Source organism: Narcine bancroftii, assembly GCF_036971445.1.
Source record: "Narcine bancroftii isolate sNarBan1 chromosome 14 unlocalized genomic scaffold, sNarBan1.hap1 SUPER_14_unloc_2, whole genome shotgun sequence".
Classification (NCBI taxonomy): domain Eukaryota; kingdom Metazoa; phylum Chordata; class Chondrichthyes; order Torpediniformes; family Narcinidae; genus Narcine; species Narcine bancroftii.
In genome coordinates, this window is record NW_027211811.1 from 2,562,501 (window position 1) to 2,582,861 (window position 20,361).

General features: G+C 42.9%; 1 long non-coding RNA gene across 1 annotated transcript; it reads right to left on the reverse strand.

Moving 5' to 3' along the window:
• Positions 1–1,219: 1,219 nt before the first annotated feature.
• LOC138750177 (uncharacterized) lies at positions 1,220–19,244 on the reverse strand. Its single transcript, XR_011349132.1, has 5 exons — positions 19,102–19,244; positions 14,406–14,550; positions 13,346–13,428; positions 6,349–6,429; positions 1,220–1,315 (listed from the first exon to the last, which is right to left on the reverse strand). It is a non-coding gene; the product is annotated as an uncharacterized lncRNA (long non-coding RNA).
• Between the last annotated feature and the right edge of the window lie 1,117 nt (positions 19,245–20,361).

The following is a 20,361-nucleotide window of genomic DNA, read 5'->3' on the forward strand; positions in this document are numbered from 1 at the left end:
TAACCCCTCCCACAGCTGCCCAATAGAAAACAATAAAGAGAGGAAACATCTAGATAGCATTCATAAAAATTGAGCAAAACTCTCAAATAAAATCTTGCTTTTCTTGGTTTTAGGAGTCAGAAAGTTCGTGTTTGGTGATTACAACTTAATTCCTACAATTGGTAAATACACATCCCAAATCTTCAAAAGAGAAATTCAAATTTGTTCCGTGAATTCAATGTAATTATTTCAAGTGGGATACAACGGCCTATTTCAGTGTGGCTATCGACCCATTCCCAAATACGCATCGGACTTCCAAGTTACTGCCACACATTTTCTTTCTTCTTCTTTCTTTGGCTTGGCTTCGCGGACGAAGATTTATGGAGGGGGTAAAAAAGTCCACGTCAGCTGCAGGCTCGTTTGTGGCTGACCAGTCCGATGCGGGACAGGCAGACACGATTGCAGCGGTTGCAAGGGAAAATTGGTTGGTTGGGGTTGGGTGTTGGGTTTTTCCTCCTTTGCCTTTTGTCAGTGAGGTGGGCTCTGCGGTCTTCTTCAAAGGAGGCTGCTGCCCGCCAAACTGTGAGGCGCCAAGATGCACGGTTTGAGGCGTTATCAGCCCACTGGCGGTGGTCAATGTGGCAGGAACCAAGAGATTTCTTTAGGCAGTCCTTGTACCTTTTCTTTGGTGCACCTCTGTCACGGTGGCCAGTGGAGAGCTCGCCATATAATACGATCTTGGGAAGGCGATGGTCCTCCATTCTGGAGACGTGACCCATCCAGCGCAGCTGGATCTTCAGCAGCGTGGACTCGATGCTGTCGACCTCTGCCATCTCGAGTACCTCGACGTTAGGGGTGTGAGCGCTCCAATGGATGTTGAGGATGGAGCGGAGACAACGCTGGTGGAAGCGTTCTAGGAGCCGTAGGTGGTGCCGGTAGAGGACCCATGATTCGGAGCCGAACAGGAGTGTGGGTATGACAACGGCTCTGTATACGCTTATCTTTGTGAGGTTTTTCAGTTGGTTGTTTTTCCAGACTCTTTTGTGTAGTCTTCCAAAGGCGCTATTTGCCTTGGCGAGTCTGTTGTCTATCTCATTGTCGATCCTTGCATCTGATGAAATGGTGCAGCCGAGATAGGTAAACTGGTTGACCGTTTTGAGTTTTGTGTGCCCGATGGAGATGTGGGGGGGCTGGTAGTCATGGTGGGGAGCTGGCTGATGGAGGACCTCAGTTTTCTTCAGGCTGACTTCCAGGCCAAACATTTTGGCAGTTTCCGCAAAGCAGGACGTCAAGCGCTGAAGAGCTGGCTCTGAATTCAGAGCCACACATTTTAACCCTATAACAATTACAGCACAGAAACAGGTCATTTGGCCCTTCTTGTCTGCACTGAACTAAATACTCTCCTCTCGTACCACCTCTCAGCATTCCCCTCCCCTCCAATTTTCCCTGAAATGACAAAATGGACCCTGCCGCCACTACTTTTCCCGGAAGCTCACTCCACTCAGCCACCACTCTGAGTAAAGAAGTTCCCCCTCATGTTACTTCCAAACTTTTACCTCCTGTTTCAATCCCTGCTCCCCGCAATGAAAAAAGTCTCTCCACATCAACTCGTTCTATCCTCCTAGTAATTTTAAAGACTTCGATCAAATCCCCTCTCAACCATCTACAATCCAAAGAATAAAGACTTCATTTGCTCAATCTTTCTTTGTAATCTAGTTGCTGATATCCAGGTAACATTGACGTAAATCTTCTCTGCACCCTCTCTACTTTATTGATAGCTTTCCTCTCATTTGGTGACCAGAACTGCACACAGTACTCACAAAAGAGCCTCACCAATATCTTGTCTCGTCTCAACCTCACTGCCCGACTCCTGTATTCTATGCGATGGTTGATCAAGGCCAGCTATTTGAACAGATTCTTTTCGAGGTACTCTCTGATTACCCTCCAATAATTAACCAATCACTGTCAGGCTCACCTGGTTGGCTTTTGAAGCCGTTTTTCAACAAAGGAACATTAGATTACATCCATTCCTCTGGCACCTCACCCGTGGATAAACAGGTTTTAAATATTTCTGTCAGAGCCCTTGCAATTTCTACTCTTCTTTTCCTCAAGGCCAAGGGAATATCATGTCAGACCTCCATCCACCATCAGACAAAAATTAGCCGACACAAGATGAAGGCAGGACAGTAGTCCCACCTCTCCAGCACGAGTCATGGATTAAGTGAGCACTGACTGCAAGAAGTTTCTACATCCTCTTGGTGTCTGTGTGGATTTCCTCCCACACTCCACAGCTCAAGGGGGCCGTAAGTTCATTGGCGATTTGGGAAGCTCAAGACCATGGGGTGGAAGTGCACATTCTGGACCTGGGGGCATCAATTCAATTCAACAGCACAGATGAACCTTTGGGCACGACCTGATCTTTTTCTGGTTTCAAACTCATTATTTTTGAAAATTGTATGTGCACCTCTAATGCAACACGACTGCTGCAAAACAGGCTTCTTGATGCATATCCATGACAAGAACTCGGGAGAATCTGATTTAGTTACTAGACTTTTGAACAGAACAGTGTCTGGACATTTTATCCCTAAACTGAAACTTTATAGACAAACAGAACAAAAAGAGGGCAAAACAAGCTTGTGTCTCACCAATACCACAATTCACGGACACTTTTTAAGTTCTCAAGGGTGGCAGAAAACACAAGGAACAGACAAACTCCTTCCACATTGTCACTTTGAGAGCTTTGGACTCACCATGCTATAAATATTGCCAAGCCATCACTCTCTCTCCAAATCAATGACCAAAAGTACTGGCTGAGCGATAGATTTGAGACATTTTACCCACTATGTAGCAATCAGGCACAAGGAAAAGTGCTGCTTCCATTGTAAAATATTTAGGAATCTCAGACCACAAACAACCTTCACCCCAAAAAACAAGCAATTCTCCACAATAAAACTAGGTTTCCTTCCTGTCTGCAAGCATCTGCTCTCTTGAGTCTGAATGGCACAACTGGGGAAACCGTTTCAAACCCATGACCTGAAACAGCATATTCTCTTCCCCTAATTGGAGCTGTCTTGAATTGGCCACCACTGCCTGAGCAAGAATGAACTGGGAGATCTCACACTTGCTCCTTCACAGGTGAGACCTCCCTGTTCATTGGAGCTCCGTATTATCCATCTTGCTCTATTTTGTTAACCTTAATCAAGTCTCCTCTCATTCTCCAACACTCCCATGAAAAATAAAAATCATGTATCCTGTAGTTCGTGAGTCCGGACACCAGGTGGTGGTATTATACCTAGATCTCTCTCTCTCTCTCCCTCTCGCTTCATGCATGCAGTACTGGGTGTGAACAGGCGGTGGCAGCACTTTACAGCCCTTGCAATCTGCAGCTTGGACAGGAGATGGTTGCTTTGTTCCTCGTGGGCTCTTGCACCAAGATTGAAGATTTGGAGATTTCCCATTGATTGGCAGAGAACGTACACAACATCACATCCAACCCTGAGATTCCCTTTATCCTGTGGACACGACCGAATTCCCACAAATGTATTGGGAAATCAATGTTCCCGGGTACACGTCCTTTAGAAAAGACAGAAAGTTGGGAAGAGGGGGTGGGGTAGTTCTGTTGGTAAGAAATGAAATGAAAGACATTGAAACAGGTGGGTAGAGTCTGTTTGGATAGAATTAAGAAATTGTAAAGGCATGAGGACCATAATGGGGGTCATTTACAGGCCTCCGAAAAGTAGCTCAGATATCAGTGGCAGTATAAATCAGGAATTAAGAGTGGCATGTCAAAGTGGTAGCAATACGGTAGTTATGGGGGACTTCAACATGAAGGTGGACTGGGATAATCAGACGGGGGCAGGAACACAAGAGAGTGAGTTTATTGAATGTCTACGAGATACTTTCTTGGAGCAGCTAGTGGAGGAACCTACCACGGGGAAGTCGATTCTGGACTTGATGCTGTGCAGCGACGCAGAGTTAATAAGTGACCTCAATGTAGGGGAGCCATAGGGAATAGTAACCATGGTATGGTTACTTTTGAGCTGCAATTAGAAAGGGAAAAGGAAAGGAAGTCGGAAGCATCTGTACTGCAGTTAAATAAAGGGGATTATGCAGCTATGAGGGAGGAGCTAGCCAAAATAAAATGGAAAGTTACACTAGCTGGGAGGACAACTGGGGAAAATGGCAGGTATTTTTGGACATTCTTTACAGGATTCAAGACAAATTTATTCCAAAGTGGAGGAAAGGCTCTAGGAGATGCAAATGGCAGCCGTGGCTAACTAATGAAATCAAGTGCACTATCAAATCCAAAGGGAGTAAGTATAAGATAGCGAAGTGGAGTGGGAAGCTAGAGGATTGGGAAACCTTCAAAGAGCATCAGAGGGTAACTAAGAAAGTCATAAGAGAGGGGAAAATGAAGTACGAGAGGAAATTAGCAAATAATGTCATGGAGGATAGCAAAAGCTTTTTTAAATATGTGAAGAGGAAGAAATTGGTTCGGTCTAAAATTGGTCCATTAAGAATGGAAAAGGGTGGAATTACTACCGGAAACAAGGAGTTGGCTGAGGAATTTAACAAATACTTTGCATCTGTCTTCACCAAGGAGGATATAAGTCAAGAGACTTGGGGAACTTTCCTGGGGAAGTAGGGGATCTAATGGATGTCCGGATCTAGAAGGAGGAGGTTGTGAGTAAATTGTTGGGACTGAGGGCTGATAAATCCCCAGGGCCTGATGGGCTGCATCCCAGAAGTTGCTATGGAAATTGTGGAGGCACTGGTCGACATTTTCCAAAGTTCCATAGATTCGGGGGAGGTCCCTGAGGATTGGAGAGTGGCTAATGTGGTGCCGATTTTTAAGAAGGGAGGGAGGGAGAAAACGGGAAATTATAGACCGGTCAGCCTGACGTCAGTGGTGGGGAAGATATTGGAATCTATCATAAAAGGAGTAATACCAGAACACTTAAGCAGAAATAATAGTATAAGGGCTAATCAGCATGGATTCCTTAAGGGTAAGTCATGCTTGACTAACCTTCTGGAATTTTTCGAGGATGTGACAAAGAGGGTGGACTTGGGAGAGCCAGTGGATGTGGTGTATTTGGACTTCCAGAAGGCCTTTAATAAGGTACCACACGGGAGACTAGTGGGCAAGATCAGGGAGCATGGTATTGGAGGTAGGGTGCTGACATGGATAGGAAATTGGTTAAGAAATAGGAAACAAAGGGTTGGAGTAAGCGGGTTTTTTTCAGGATGGCAGCATGTGACGAGTGGAGTGCCGCAGGGATCGTTATTGGGTCCTCAGTTGTTTGTAATTTATGTAAATGATTTGGATGAGGGGATTATTAATAACATGAGCAGATTTGCAGATGACACTAAACTGGGTGGCGGTGTGGGGTGTGAGGAGGATGTCAGGAAAATGCAGAGGGACTTGGACAGGTTGGGGGTGTGGGCTGCTGAATGGAAGATGACGTTCAATGTGAGCAAATGTGAGGTTATCCATTTTGGGGGCAATAATAGGAAAGCTGAGTATTATTTAAATGGAGACAGGCTAGGGAGTGGGGAGGAGCAAATGGATCTGGGTGTACTTGTTCACCGGTCACTGAAGGCTAACAAGCACGTTCAGAAAGCTGTGAAGAAGGCAAATGGCATGTTGGCTTTCATAAAGAGGGGATGGAGTATAGGAACAGAGACGCCCTTCTGCAGTTCTGCAGGGCCCTGGTGAGACCCCACCTGGAGTATTGTGTCCAGTTCTGGTCTCCAATTTTGAGGAAGGACATACTAGCTATAGAGGATGTGCAGAGCAGATTTACAAGGTTAGTTCCAGGGATGGCGGGGTTGACATATGCTGAAAGGCGAGAAAATTGGACTTGTATCCGATGGAGTTGAGAAGGATGAGGGGGGACATGATTGAGGTATACAAAATTATCAGGGGCACAGACAGGGTGAAGTCGGATTACTTGTTCCCAGTGATGGGGGAGACGAGGACTAGAGGGCATAGTTTAAGAATACAGGGTAGGTCCTTTAGGACGGAGATGAGAAAACATTTTTTTACCCAGAGAAATGTGAATCTGTGGAATGCTCTGCCACAGAGGGTGGTAGAGGCAGATTCGCTGATTATGTTCAAAAGAGAGTTAGAAAAGACTCTAGTGGGCAAAGGAGTTAAGGGTTATGGGGATAAGGCTGGAAAGGGTTACTGATAGTAGTGATCAGCCATGATCTGTAAAATGGTGGTGCTGGCTTTACAGGCCGAAGGGCCTACTCCTGCTCCTATTGTCTATTGAACCATTCCTCCAAGATCCCTCTGTTCCTCAATGCCCTCCCCTTCACTGCATACGTCTTGGTTATTCTTCCCAAAGTAAAGTACCTCACACTTACCTACATTAAACTCCATCTGCCATCTTTCCAAATAGTCCAAATCCTTTTGTAGTCCATGAAAACCCTCCTCACTCTCCACAACTTGAAAATAAGCAAAATGTATTACGTTATGTTAAGCTTTCCTTTGAAAATTTTAATAAAATTTAATAGAATATTTCAGGCCAATGGGACGCCAGGCATCATTAATCTTTCCATGTACGGCGTGGTCGTGCGTGAAAGTGTGGCCATTTTGACCAAAAAAGCGCAGTAAAACGAACCGCGATCACAGGAGTGGCCTCCACAGACGACCCGCAGCAATATCTTTGAGGTAATTTCATGGAAACAAACGACAACTTAAGCAAATATCAAATCTCATTTATAAAAATGGCACTGGCCTTGTCCTTTGACTGTTGGTTCCGTGATTAGACAGGGATAACTTAAAAGTGTGGTGGGGAAAGAAAGTGTTTGAAAACAATGAAATAACAAATGAAGGGCAGGGGAGTGGATGTGGGGTGTGTGGATTTTAGTGAGGCCTTTGACAGGGTTGCCCAGGGTAGATTCATTCTGATAGTCATGAGGCAAAGGATCTGTGGAACCTTGGTTGTGTGGATTCAGAATTAGTTTGCCTGCAGAAAAAGGATCTCAACCTTTATCTTCTCACTCACCTACCACCTTAAGTAATCTCTGAACATTAAGGGATTGCTTCATGTGGTAGGTGAGTGGGAAGGGAAGGTTGAGAATGACGGTTCTAGATTGTTCATATGATTATTTTAAAATAGGGTTTGAACTTTCTTTCCACCCACTTACCACTAAAAGTGGTATATGAATGCAAGGAAAAAGGTTGAGAACCATTGTTTAGTACGTTATATTTAAGGAATGAATATATGGGCTAGAACAACATCAAGGCCTGAAGGGCCTGTACTGTGCTGTGTTCTCTGGATCTGCTGATCAATGGCCAGGGTTACACATCCAGTATGGACACTGCAACTGAGTAAGGCAAGAGGAAACTTCTTCAGTATTTCCAGCCCATCTGTAACCATGACCTAAACGTCAATATTGGTCTCAGCTCAGAAAAGAACGGGGAGGCCACAACTACAATTCAGAGGTTCAGAGATTGTGGTGGATTGAGAGACAGGATCGCCCAATAGGAACTTCTCTTATTTTTGATCATTGAGCCCATGGTAAAACCTTCATTTCACTTCAAGTCACACTTTCCAAGAATGTGTCGACAACATTGAGGACCAGCTGTAGGCCCTGGTGGGTTCACCTTCAAGTCCCAGCAATATCCTAACCAATCTCTGCACTTCTTCAATCACATGGATTCTGAAATTTGGTGACTTGGTTCTCCAAATATGAACCAGCTAAAGCAACCTGTAAAAATCCCGTTTAATCCAAATATTTTTAGTCCCTTCCAGGAAAAATATTCTAGGATCCATTGGGAGTGTTCAAAATTTTAATTTTGGACCAAAATGTATATATTTTGGACAAACCCAAGTAGAATATATAAACATAGAAAAATAGGTGCAGGATTCGGCCATTTGGCCCTTCAAACCTACCCTGCCATTCAATACGATCATGGCTGATCAGTACCCAGTTCCTGCCTTCTCTCCATACCTCCTGATCCCCTTAGCCACAAGGGCCAATTCTAACCTACTCTTGAACATTGACAAGGAACCAGCCTCAACTACTTTCTGTAGCAAAGAATTCCATAGATCCATCATCCTCCAAGAGAAGAAATCTTTCCTCATCTCGGTCCTGAAAACCTTCCCCCAATGCCTGAAGAGGGCGCATAAAATCAGTGAACTGGTGCGGACTCGAAAGGCCAACGTGGCCTGTTTCCGCTCCGTAAATGGTTATATGGTTATAGTATGGTTATCCTTAAACTGTAACCCCTGGTTCTGTTTTTCCCAGCATTGCAAACAACCTACCCGCATCTAGCCTGTCTAAACCCTTTAGAATTTTGTTTCTATAAGATCCCCCTTCAATTTCCTAAATTCCAGAGAATACAAGCCTAGTCTATCCAACCTTTCTTCATCTGCAAGTCCTTCCATCCCTGGTATCAGTCTAGTGAATCTTCTCTGCACACAGTCCACGGCGAGGATGTCCTTCCTCGGATTAAAGAGGCCAAAATGGCACGCAGTATTGCAGGTGTGGTCTCACCAAGGCCGTGTACGGCTGCAGCAGGATCTCTGTACTCAAATCCTCTTGCTATGAATGCCTTCCTCACCGCCTGTTGCACCTGCGTGCCCACTTTCAACGACTGATGCACAGCAACACCCAAGTCTCTCTGCATTTCCTAAACAGATACCGTTGAGATAATAGTCCTCTTTCCTGTTCTTGCCTCCAAAGTGGATCACCTCACATTTATCCACATAAAAGAACCTACTTTATTACATCCAAGACAAATCTAATAATGTCAAATTAAATTTATTTAAATTGGGTTTCAAGTATAATCGATGTAGAAAAGATTATATTGTGCCAGTCTCGACCTGACATTAATAATTTTAGTTGTACTTAATGATTTTCATATTTTAACTTTCAAATCAGATTCCCATTTTAATCTTGATTTATGAATTTCTAATTTAGGAGCTTTTTTTCTGTACATTTCTGAAATAACTCCATTAGTGATCACAGACAAAGGAACAGAACCAGGCCACTAGGCCCATCGAGTCTGTTCCATAAATCTACACTAAGCTACTCTACACTAGTTCTCATTTTTGGCCTTTCCCCCATAATCCCTTGATGCCCTCACTAATGAGATATTTGTCGTTCTTTTTAAAATACTCCCAGCGATCTGGCTTCCACTGCTGTATGCCGCAGTGAGTTCCACACATCCACGACCCTCTGGCTAAAGAAGTTCTTCCTGATCTCTTTTATACAGAAAACCTCTCATTTTCAGACTATGAATAGTATTCTGCCTGTTTAATATTTCCACTGGTAGACGAGGCTTGTATTATACGTTATCTTTTCTAATGGAATACAAGACCTCCTTTCTGAATGCCACCATTGAATACTCGTCATTTTCTAGCCCCAGCTAAAGCCAATCTCAAAGAGCAATTTGAGACTCATCTAATTTTAATTCTAAACTCAATTTCTTCATATCACCCAATAAAAATACCTTAGGATCAAGTGAAAGTTTAAATTTTAATAAGTTCCTTGATTCTATCCCAGAAAGGTTTCACGTAATCAAGTCGAGTGCAAGAAAGAGCCAACTTGCTCATGGCACCTAAAGCACCGATTTACGTGAAACTCCACGAGTTCCACCTACCTACTTCCCTTGCCCATAACCCTCCCACCCCCTCGCATCCATGTACTCATATAACCTCATCTTAAATGACAGAATTGACCCTGGCGCAACTTCTTCCAGTAGATCATTCCACTCAGCCACCACTCTGAGTGAAGAAGTATCCTCTTGTATTACTTCTCAAGTTTTGCCCCTTAACTTATGACCCCTTGTTCCAATCTCTGCTCCCCTTAGGGGAAAGAGCCTATTCACAGCTTATTCCCTTGATAATTTTAAATACCTCTATCAAATCCCCGCTCAACCCTCTACGCTCCAATGAATGAAGTCCCAGTCTACTCAATCTTTCTACGTATTCAAAATACTGCAATCCAGGCAACATTTTCGTCAAACTTCTTTGCACTCTCTCTACCTTATTGATATCCTTCCTAGAATTTGGAGTCCAGAACGGCATACAATACTCCAAACTTGGCCTCACCAACACTCTGAACATCACCTCCCCAGATCCTATATTCCATGCTATGATTTATAAAGGCCAGCGTACCCAAAGCCTTCTATCTCCATGGGAATCCACCTTCAAATTTAAAACTAATTTGGCAGGGGGAAGGGAACAGGACTGATAGGGAAGCAGATAGGAAAGTGAATATAGGGGTGGTTCTGTTAGACGGTGAAACAATAAGGAAAAAGGGAACTAAAAGTGATAGGAGAGTAGGGGCAAGTGCATCGAGAACAAAGATGGAGGGAGAATGGAGATATGGTATCAAGGTATTGTGTATGAATGCACGGAGTGTAAGGAATAAAATGGATGAGCTTGAGGCGCAAATGGCAATGGGAGGTTATGACATTGTCGGAGTTACGGAGACATGGCTGCGGGAAAGGCAGGATTGGGAAATCAATGTACCCGGGTACACGTCCTATAGAAAAGACAGAAAGTTAGGAAGAGGAGGTGGGGTAGCTCTGTTGGTAAGAAATGAAATTCAGGCGTTTGAAAGGAAAGACATTGAAACAGGTGGGTAGAGTCTGTTTGGATAGAATTAAGAAATTGTAAAGGCATGAGACCATAATGGGGGTGATTTACAGGCCTCCGAAAATTAACTCAGATCTCGGTAGAAGTATAAATCAGGAATTAAGAGTGGCATGTCAAAGTGGTAGCAATACAGTAGTTATGGGGGACTTCAACATGAAGGTGGACTGGGACAATCAGACGGGGGCAGGAACACAAGAGAGTGAGTTTATTGAATGTCTACGAGATACTTTCTTGGAGCAGCTAGTGGAGGAACATAGCATGGGGAAGTCGATTCTGGACTTGGTGCTGTGCAGCAACGCAGAGTTAATAAGTGACCTCGATGTAGGGGAGTCATTAGGGAATAGTGAGCATGGTATGGTTACTTTTGAGCTGCAATTAGAAAGGGAAAAAGAAAGGAAGTCGGAAGCATCTGTACTGCAGTTAAATAAAGGGGATTATGCAGCTATGAGGGAGGAGCTAGCCAAAATAAAATGGAAAGATACACTAGCTGGGAGGACAACTGGGGAAAATGGCAGGTATTTTTGGACATTTTTTTACAGGATTCAAGACAAATTTATTCCAAAGTGGAGGAAAGGCTCTAGGAGATGCAAATGGTAGCCGTGGCTAACTAATGAAATCAAGTGCAATATCAAATCCAAAGGGTGTAAGTATAAGATAGCGAAGCGGAGTGGGAAGTTAGAGGATTGGGAAACCTTCAAAGAGCATCAGAGGGTAACTAAGAAAGTCATAAGAGAGGGGAAAATGAAGTACGAGAGGAAATTAGCAAATAATATAATGGAGGATAGCAAAAGTTTTTTTAAATATGTGAAGAGGAAGAAATTGGTTCGGTCCAAAATTGGCCCATTAAGAATGGAAAAGGGTGGAATTATTACCGGAAACAATGAGTTAGCTGAGGAATTTAACAAATACTTTGCATCTGTCTTCACCAAGGAGAATATAGGTTATGGTCAGTTAGGGGGTAGTGGTCATGCGGTATCAAGAGACTTGGGGAACTTTCCTGGGGAAGTAGGGGATCTAATGCATATCCAGATCTAGAAGGAGGAGGTTGTGAGTAAATTGTTGGGACTGAGGGCTGATAAATCCCCAGGGCCTGATGGGCTGCATCCCAGGGTGCTGAAAGAAGTTGCTATGGAAATTGTGGAGGCACTGGTCGACATTTTCCAAAGTTCAATAGATTCGGGGGAGGTCCCTGAGGATTGGAGAGTGGCTGATGTGGTGCCGATTTTTAAGAAGGGAGGGAGGGAGAAAACGGGAAATTATAGACCGGTCAGCCTGATGTCAGTGGTGGGGAAGATATTGGAATCTTTCATAAAAGGAGTCATAGCAGAACACTTAGGCAGAAATAATAGTATAAGGGCTAGTCAGCATGGATTCCTTAAGGGTAAGTCATGCTTGACTAACCTTCTGGAATTTTTCGAGGATGTGACAAAGAGGGTGGACTTGGGAGAGCCAGTGGATGTGGTGTGTTTGGACTTCCAGAAGGCCTTTGATAAGGTACCGCACGGGAGACTAGTGGGTAAGATCAGGGAGCATGGTATTGGAGGTAAGGTGCTGACATGGATAGGAAATTGGTTAAGAAATAGGAAACAAAGGGTTGGAGTAAGCCGGTCTTTTTCAGGATGGCAGGATGTGACGAGTGGATTGCCGCAGGAATCGGTATTGGGTCCTCAGTTGTTTGTAATTTATGTAAATGATTTGGATGAGGGGATTATTAATAACATGAGCAAATTTGCAGATGACACTAAACAGGGTGGCGGTGTGGGGTGTGAGGAGGATGTCAGGAAAATGCAGAGGGACTTGGACAGGTTGGGGGTGTGGGCTGCTGAATGGAAGATAACGTTAAATGTGAGCAAATGTGAGGTTATCCATTTTGGGGGCAATAATAGGAAAGCTGAGTATTATTTAAATGGAGACAAGCTAGGGAGTGGGGAGGAGCAAATGGATCTGGGTGTATTTGTTCACCGGTCACTGAAGGCTAACAAGCACGTTCAGAAAGCTGTGAAATGGGCAAATGGCATGTTGGCTTTCATAAAGAGCGGATTGGAGTATAGGAACAGAGACGCCCTTCTGCAGTTGTACAGGGCCCTGGTGAGACCCCACCTGGAGTACTGTGTCCAGTTCTGGTCTCCAATTTTGAGGAAGGACATACTAGCGATAGAGGATGTGCAGCACAGATTTACAAGGTTAGTTCCAGCAATGGCGGGGTTGACATATGCTGAAAGGCTAGAAAAACTAGACTTGTATCCGATGGAGTTTAGAAGGATGAGGGGGGACATGATTGAGGTATACAAAATTATCAGGGGGATGGACAGGGTGAAGTCGGATTACTTGTTCCCAGTGATGGGGGAGACGAGGACTAGAGGGCATAGTTTAAGAATACAGGGTAGGCCCTTTAGGACGGAGATGAGAAAACATTGTTTTACCCAGAGAAGTGTGAATCTGTGGAATGCTCTGCCACAGAGAGTGGTAGAGGCAGATTCGCTGATTATGTTCAAAAGAGAGTTAGATAAGACTCTTGTGGGCAAAGGAGTTCAGGGTTATGGGGATAAGGCTGGAAAGGGGTACGGATAGTAGTGATCAGCCATGACCTGTGAAATGGCGGTCACTGAAGGCTCGACAGGCAGAAGGGCCTACTCCTGCTCCTATTGTCCATTGAACCATTCTTCCAAGATCCCTCTGTTCTTTAATGCCCTCCCCTTCACTGCATACGTCTTGGTTATTCTTACCAAAATAAAGCCCCTCACACTTACCTACATTAAACTCCATCTGCCATCTTTCCAAACAGTCCAAATCCTTTTCTACTCCATGAAAACCCTCCTCACTCTCCACAACTCTTGAAAATAAGCAAAATGTATTACGTTATGTTAAGCTTCTCTTTGAAAATTTTAATTTCACATGCATTAAATGCGTACGTAAATTTCTCATTCAAAGATAATGAAAAATTAATACATAGTATTTTTTTTAATTCCCCCTGCCCAACAACCCAATAGAAAAGAAAGATAACATCTGGAAAGTATTTATAAAAAAATTACTAAAAAACTATCAAATAAAATCTAACAAATTTTCTTGATTTTAGGAGTCAGAAGGTTCAGGTTGGGCGATTACAACTTAATTCCTACAGTTTATAAATAGGATTCCCAAATCTTTCCAAAAATATCAAATTTGTTACAGAAATTACATGTAATTATTTCAAGTGTCAAGGGACTTGGGGGGTTCTCGTTCAGGAAAACATAGTGAATGGGGAACCACCAGGTTGGATCGGCAGGAAAAGAAAGCAAATTCTATGTTGGCCTTTGTTTCTAGGGTAGGGAGGTGTTGATGGGGCATGGGAGAGACCTCATTTGGAGAACTGCGAAGTTTATCTTAAAAAGGATGTGCTGATGTTGGAGAGAGAGCAGAGATTTACCAGGATGATATATCTCCACTCTTCATTGGAGTATAGAAGAAGGAGAGGAGATTTCAGAAACCTTTCCAATGCTGAAAGGATTGGACAGAAGATGTGAATAATGTTTCCCTTGGATAAAAAGACATTGTCTTAGAATTGGAAGGTACCTATTTAAAGCAGATGAGAAATTTATTTCACCAGAAGGTCATGGAATTTGTTGCTGGATTGTTGAGAGAGTTTAAGTGGTGGGGGGGGGGGGGCAGAATTAATAGATGTTTAATGAGTCAGGGTATCAAGGGATCAGGGGAAAAAGCCATAACTTGGAATGAGAGGAGAGAACTGTTTAGATCAGGGGATAGCAGACACAGTGGGCTGAATGGCCAACTTCTGTTCCTTGTGATTTGACACCATTTTAACTAATGTACCTTTGAGAATTTTAACATCCATCCTTATGTCCTCTGTATTTTGGATGTGAAACAACGGCTGTGCAGGAGAAGCCAGCGAGTTGGTGAGACCAATTGCTCTTCAGACTGGAGGCCTGTGATGAGAGATGTGCCTCAGGGATAGGTGCTGGAACAATAATGTGGTGAATTGGATTAGCAAGTTGGCAGTTGACACCAAGAACGGAGGAGTTGTGGACAGCCAGGACATCTTGCAGAAGGATCTGGACCAGCTGGAGAAAGGGCAGATGGAATTTAATGCAGACAAGTGTGAGGTGTCACATTTTGAAGGGCAAACCAAGAAAAGATAGACACGGTGAACGGTCGGGCACTGAGGAGTGAGGTTGAACAGAGGGACATGGTAAACGGGTGTCATTCCATGCAAGTGCTGTCACAGGTGGATTTGGGCGGGAATTGAAGATACCCAAGTTAACTAAAATTGAAAATTGTAAATGGGGCAAAAAAAGGGATCTATTTCAGAAATGTTTGTGACAACAGAAAATGGCTAAACCAACTTTAGATTAAATGGGAGATTCTTCTTTAGAATTAACCCAAGAAGAACGGACTACTTACTATGTGTGAAGATGGTGGATTAAATTGATGAATGTGCGATATAATTGGGTGAATTATAATTTTTTTTTACATCAGTTGTATTTAACTCCAGGAAAAAAAAAGATAAGGATTTAGTAATTCAGACTAATGTTTTCATTGTGGGATTCAAATTAATACTTTTTTTTGTCTGTCTGGTTGTGTGATAAAGTTAAGCCTTTGAGGATTTATTTGAAACTACTTTAAAGAAACTCTTTTTATGTTCGATCCACTGCTTTTTCTAATGCGGTATATTACAACTTGAACAACGGGATTAAGAATGGATAAACCTCAAATTGAGTTTATTCAGTTAGTATTAGCAGTGGCCAGTAAATGCATTGCGATGACGTGGAAAATTAGGTTTGGTGTTTTCATTCAGCCGCAACGAATTGATATGATTTTTCTCTCCCTCAGTCGAGGGAGTTTGGGGGGGGGGTAATTATGGGGAGGGGGGATGGAATATAGTTTTTTTTGGGAAGTTGGTTTATTTTATTTACTATGTATTTTATATGTTCATAAATAAAGTTTAAAAAAAGATACACAACCAGTGTTTCAGGCTTGAGCCTTTTAACAGGGCTACGAGTATCTGTACTCTATAAAGGTTCACTGCTTGATCAGATGAGCTTCTCCAGCATTTGTGTCCTTACAGAATTTGGTTGAGTTACTATATGTGGACATCAGGTCATTTTTTCACCCTTAAACTGTCCATCCACACAGACAGGAACTTCTTTTTCACACAACTACCCCCATTTGGTGAAGTGTGTGGAATATTAGCTGTAGAATATCTTGTTCTGGGAATTATGAAGAAACCATCACACAGACTTTGCCAGAAAGCTGGGAAAGAGAGCTAAAAAGCACATTCCAGACAGGGATCAATTCTCACCTCCTTTACTGAGCCATACATATCCAAATGCCTGCCTGATCTTCAAAACAATGGTGCAAATTGTTAGACCTGATCCAAAGGCTGCAATAAGCCCCCAGCACCACTCAGACCCTGAATGGCATTGTTTCTGCTTTGAAGTGAAGAATTTAAGACTGCTATGAAATTCAGACATTTGGGTAAATTGGAAACCAGAAATCAGGCAGGCAGAGAATGATTACTAACGTGAACTGTGAGCAACTCTTCCAGACTCCTGTTGATTTTTTTTGTGTTCCCTCACCCTAACTGGTACATGAGATTAGATGACCAACAAGAAGTCCTTTCCTTGTCTTTAGGAAGAGGATATGCAAAATGTAAAATACAGTGGCAGATAGAACAGTAACAGGTCATAACAAGCCCTGACCATCTGAAACAGGTCATGGGAATATAAATTTATTCAGTAATGTAGAAATGACTGCAAAAGCTGAGAAATTAGGAATTCATAAACTGAGGCAAAGATGGGATGGAGATTTGAACATAGAAAATGGACTGATCATTATAAATGAGATAGACTGGTTCAATACAATTTTATTCACCAGACACCTCAAAAGAAAATACATGGAATCGGATTTGTTTCAAATGTTAACAAGTCATTTGTACTTTTCTGCATTTGACTTGGCAATGTCCTCAAGTTGGGCAGCTTGGCTGAAATAAGTATTTTTTAAAAAATTCCCACAGGATCCATTAGAAAGAGACGTTAAGGAATTAAATTTAAATTAAAACTGAATATTTACCAGGTTTAAATTGCTGCAAATTGTACAGCTAGAAAGTGCGTGGCCATATCTTGCAAACTGGCTGAGGTTCGGAACTGTTCACCACAGGAAAATAATGTATCGTTCACAAGATGAACATTCTATCTTTGGACCCCACATTTCCTAAAGGTGGGTTGAAGTGAAGGTTTGAAATATTCACAATATTATGGTTAAATAAAACATCTGTTGAAGATCTCTGGTCCCTCATATGGGATGTGGAGAGGGTGGGTCTGGGTAGATCTCAATTTGTATTAATCAACCACATGTATCGGGATTTGAATTATATTCTTGTAAAATTAACAAGAATATAACTAACTCTTAAAAATTAATTTAAAAAAAAACCCTGACCCACACAAATGCCCCTGTTCACCTTGCCATTTTGTAAAAGGTGATGGGGGGAAATCCTGACACAAGGGACAGATTTGAACCTGGGTCACTGTCATTTTCTGTTAAACATGCCAAGGTCAAAATTCGACCGACTGTCCTGCAATATTACACACACGTAAGGTAAGATGGTTACATCAGCAAAAATTAAATGAAATGCTTCTTACAGTCAAGAGCAAAAGAATTCCCTGCAGCCTCCAACTCAGCCCTTGCCCACAAATAACATCCCCCGCCCCCCTCCCCACCCCAATTCTGGGATCAAACCATCAGCAGCCTACACTTTGTTGGAATCTAGGGGTTAAAACATTATGAAAGAAATGATTAATTAATAAGTTGATATGTACTGCATGGTTCAGGGAAAAAGAGGAATGTGATTAAGTGGCAATCACAGCATGGAGCGAAGTTGGCTGAGCAAAATTGTCTGCTCCCAAATACAGGGAGAGAAAATTCATAAAACGATTTAGGAGGAAAGCTCCAACTGAAGGAGGTGGTGAGTAGCACAGGAGACACAGGCCAGACCAGAACAAAGAATGGCCTGCAAGAAACCAAGGGAATGGAAAACCAGTCTAGGAGGAAGATTAAGGCATGAGGAGGTGTTAAAGAGAACAGCAGAAATTGGCCAGACAAGAACAGAAAGGTGATTAGAAATATCGGGTGATGAATTAATTTCTGATCAAAACAACAGGATAGTCTGGCCTGGAGGATCAAGATGGGAGCGCTACACCCCAGGTATCTGCAAAACAGGAGATGACTTGTGATTACCCTTATGCAAAAAGATCTAGCAAAGGAAGCCAACTTTTGTTCTGTATGATAAGGTTGATCTATATAAACTGAGCCAACTGGACAATAGGGGTCAGTCTTGGGGAATAGCTCACTGTGCAGGTGACCTATGAACTAACGACTGACCCAGAGCTCTGTTAAGTTTTATTCTTGTGCTGTGTAATAAATTGACTGTTGAACCGAATACCTTCTCCTATCACTTCATTCAAAGAACACGCTGGACTCAGACCACATACAGACTAAATTAAGAGTAAGGGAAAGCCAGAGTCCGACAACTTCAGAGCCAAACCTCAGGCACAAACATCCCAAAACCATCATCCCAAGACAAGAGCTAAAGTTGCAGGCACCGTAAACCACACACATTAAAGCAACACATTTCTCTGGCTCAATACCCACGAACCACCAGTTTGCAAACTACCCACAAACAGGGGCTTCCACAAACACCGGATTCCTTTCACCCCAACAACTCAAAGAACCACCCCAGAAAAAGCAGCCACAGTAAAACCAGGCTTCCTACCTTCCTCTGATGGCAGCATCACCTCATCTCTGCCTGAAACCTGCAAGTGACGAGAGTGGGGAAACTCTCCTGTTTTAAACCCTGAGCTGGAATCAGGAGGACAATTAATTCAGGTGTGAAATATCTCAGTAAATTGTGGCTGGCCCTTTAAACAAGGCCCATCTCCACCCTTCAAGAGAGCTGCAATTAAGGGAATAGCACCTTTTTAATTTGGAGATGGGAGTTAAAACAGTTTTCTCACCTGTGGCATTGAGATGTTTGAGGAGATGATACTTCTAGATAGGGGAGTGTTAGAGCTTTATGAGAGATTTGTTTGTTTTTGGGGCTAGTCCTTTCAATTTTGGTTTGGAAGCCTTTTGTGGTCTATGACAGCTGAAAACTAAGCAAACTAGGGTTTTCTTTGATCCTGATGGTTGTGCAGCAGTTCAAACTTCTCAAATGCAGAATTTGAGCTGTTTGCTCTCCCAGTGCCCTAGAGCATTGGTTTGGAAATATTTATGCCACAGGTGGTGTTATGGTCCTGTTAAGTCAATGACTCTGAATCAAATCTGGCCCCGTCTGCAAGGGGTTTGTGTGTTAACCCACTCTTTAGTGGAGGAGGCAGGTTAACAGGGGTTTGTGGGGGGGGGGAAATCACAGGTGAATGAGGGGGAATGCACAGAGCTGTTGGGGTGAATAGGAGTGTGAGGCAGGTGTTGGCGAAGGAGAGTGTGTTGCAGGGATGTGTAGCTGAGGACTCACCATCCAATCTCAGACCAGAGGGAAACAGGATTCTTATCGTGCTCACAAATTCCTTCGTCACTCCTCGAACGATGATCAGTATTCTGACTCAAGCGTTTTCTGGCCCTGTGACGACAAGCGGGCCTAACGTTCCAATGGCAAATGAGGCAGGGAGGATGTTTCCTGTAATAGAGGTAGTAAAAGTTCCATTAGAAAGGAATACGTTGCCTTTAACTGATAACATGCGGTGGGGTCTCGGTACATTTGGTGATGTCTGGGATCTATCAATATAAAAAATGAAAATCAAGGCTGGGTCTCTCTGTGAGGGGGGGGGTATCTAATATTTGCTTATGTCATAATCTAATTCATCCCAACTGGCAGTGCGGGCTTTGTTCCCCAAAGTATCCGTATTGGCTGTCCATGGACCATCTCTGTCCCAATGCAGTCCTCAGTGTCACTTGCATTTAAATCAATGATGGCATCAGCACCTTTTGGCCAATTTTAGCTCTGTTTACTCAGTCAATCTGGCAAGTTTAGTTTTTCATTCAGTACTGGTGTCTGGGGTTAAAGGGAGTAGTGGATGATTGATAATTCCTGAAATAATTCTTCATTCATCTTATTTTTTTAAAAATTATTTAATTTCACATATGCATTAAAAACTAATTTTTTATTTGAAATAACATCAAATGAATGCAGAGTGATTAAAAAAATTAACCCCTTGTCTTGGGATGATGGTTTTGGGATGTTTGTGCCTGAGGTTTGTCTCTGAAGTGGACGCTGCTGATGGGTTGATCCCAGAATGGGGGGGGGGGGGGGGGGGGGTGGGGGGTGTTTGTGGGCAAGGGCTGGTTTGCAGGAATTCTCTTGCTCTTGACTGCAAGAACCATTTCATTTAATTTTTGCTGATGCAAAGAAAAAAAGAAAAAACATGTGGATAGTATTTATAAAAATTTACCAAACCTTTCAAATAAAATCTAACATCTTAAATTTCTTGATTTTAGGAGTCGGAAGGTTCATGTTGGGCTTCCAAGTTACTGCCACACATTTTACCCCTAGAACAATTACAGCACAGAAACAGGTCATTTGGCCCTTCTCGTCTGTTCTGAACTAAATACTCTCCTCCAGTACCACCTCTCTGCATTCCCCACCCCTCCAATTTTCTCTTAAATGACAAAATGGACCCTGCTGCCACTATTTCACCCGGAAGCTCACTCCACTCAGCCACCATTCTGAGTCAAGAAGTTCCCCCTCACGTTACTTCAAAACTTTTGCCTCTTAACT